The sequence below is a fragment of the Rattus norvegicus genome, chromosome 11, assembly GCF_021556685.1.
Source record: "Rattus norvegicus strain SHRSP/BbbUtx chromosome 11, alternate assembly SHRSP_T2T, whole genome shotgun sequence".
Classification (NCBI taxonomy): domain Eukaryota; kingdom Metazoa; phylum Chordata; class Mammalia; order Rodentia; family Muridae; genus Rattus; species Rattus norvegicus.
In genome coordinates this window covers 16,589,420-16,591,439 of record NC_141544.1, presented here as the reverse complement: position 1 = coordinate 16,591,439, position 2,020 = coordinate 16,589,420, and the positions used below count along the sequence as shown (strand labels likewise).

General features: G+C 40.4%; 1 pseudogene; it reads left to right on the top strand.

The window, feature by feature from the left end:
- The first annotated feature begins 1,139 nt into the window (after positions 1-1,139).
- Gmnn-ps1 (geminin, pseudogene 1) lies at positions 1,140-1,801 on the top strand (annotated as a pseudogene).
- Positions 1,802-2,020: the final 219 nt, after the last annotated feature.

The following is a 2,020-nucleotide window of genomic DNA, read 5'->3' as shown; positions in this document are numbered from 1 at the left end:
CACACACACACACACACACACACACAGAGAGAGAGAGAGAGACAGAGACAGAGACAGACACAGAGACAGAGAGACAGATACAGACACAATCACAGATACAGACACACAGACACAGAAACAGACACAGAGGGAGATTACTCTTGTTCTATCATCATTTGCTTCCAGGGCACAGCTCTTAAAAAAAAACCCTCAATATGAAGAATGTATTAAGCCTACAGTTCAAACAAGTTACCTCTGCCAGAAATCAGAAATAATTCTTCTCCAGAACGTAACTTCATACACAGTTCTGTTTCCCCAATCCACACTTGTGGATTCTGTTATAGAGAGACCAGAATCACACACACACACACACACACACACACACACACACAAACACACAAACACACACACACGATTTAAGGGGAGTTTTAAGGCTGAATGCTGTAATATTAAAATAAACTTTATTCCCTGTCTCCCCCCCTCCCAAAAGAATTTATAAAAGGAGAGGAGTTGATTTTGATGTTAAAATTTTATGCAGAATTACTTGGTGACAGAATTAACTGTCTTATTGAGGAATAGTTCTACATACAATGATTTTCTCTATTTTTCTCAAAGCCCTGGCCATGTTCCTGCTCCCTATTGAAAACAAATGGGAACAACTGCTGGGTGAACCCTAGGAAACACAGAAAACACCTCATGGCATACCGAGTCCTCCCACTGAAAGCGTTTATAGGAAATCAGCTCATTTTATGGATCTGAGTTTGTTAGAAGCCAAAGGGATCTAAATTGTGTGTGATCCTAAAAAAACTTACATTTTCCCCTCTTTTTTCATTTAAAAAAAAACAACTGTTCTTTTTACTTATGTGGTCCTATAATAAATAAAAATAAAATAATAAAGAAATATAGTCACCTAATCTAAAAACAGCTGATTATGTTCAGTGTCACAAATGAGTTTTCTCTATGAACCCTGTGTAAACAATAAATATTTAATATATTCATAAACATAAGAAAATCATTTAGGGGTAAAAACCGGCAAATTAGGGTTGCATCAGAGACCAGGTCTGCGGGTCAGTCTACAGGCCCAGTCATTCTGGTGCTATCGGTGCCAGGGGCTTGTACCATTCCTATGCTCGCTGGGAACCCAGCACGGTAGTCTCTGAAAACTGAATCCTTGTATGAAGCAGAACGAGGAAGGGGCCCAAGGGAAGGTGAAGAACAGTTCTGTTCCAAGGAGCATGCTGAAGATGATTCGGCCTCCTGTAGCTGGGTCTCTTGCTGGCAGACAGAACGAGTTGCCAAAAGGCTTGTCCAAAAGAAAGCTTTAGGATGACCAGCTAACATCTGAGACTTTGAGCTGTGGTCCAGAAGCTAATGAAAATAGATGCAGAAGCATCATTCAGGAAGCATTTGATCTTATGATTAAAGAAAACCCATCTTCTCAGTATTGGAGAGAAGTAGTAGAAAAACAGAGCAACGCTCTAGATGAAGCACTTAAAGAGAGGGGGAAACTTCATAAAGAAATTGAACAAAGGGGCAGTGGAATCACCTGTCTGAAAAGGGAGAATGAAGGCGTAGCAGAAGTATCAGAACACACAGTACAAGGCAGAGGTAATCCAGAGACGGAGGAATGAACCGTCAGCGGGATAACACTGAATTTGATTCCGCAGAGGAAACTGTTGAGTATTCTGAAGTGGAAGACTCAGAAACTGGGGCGTGTGCTGAAAAGACTATGTCTTCCTCCCCGGATGCCAAGCCACATGAGGTCCTAGGTACACTGCAACCATTGCCCTTCGGTCCAGCTCTTGGTAAATCAGCTACATGACGAAAGTGCTGGAATTGCGGCTAGAATCCTGGGGATGTTGCTATAATGCAGATAGCATGGACCTTTAATCTGCTTATGGAAATAGCATTTTTCATTTTCCCAGTGTCATGTGTGACATGTATATATTAAGTAAACTTCAATGTCCAGTTGAAAAATAGCAAATTATATATTTATTTTATAAACTACATATATGTATTTATGTATGTGTGTCTATAGGGT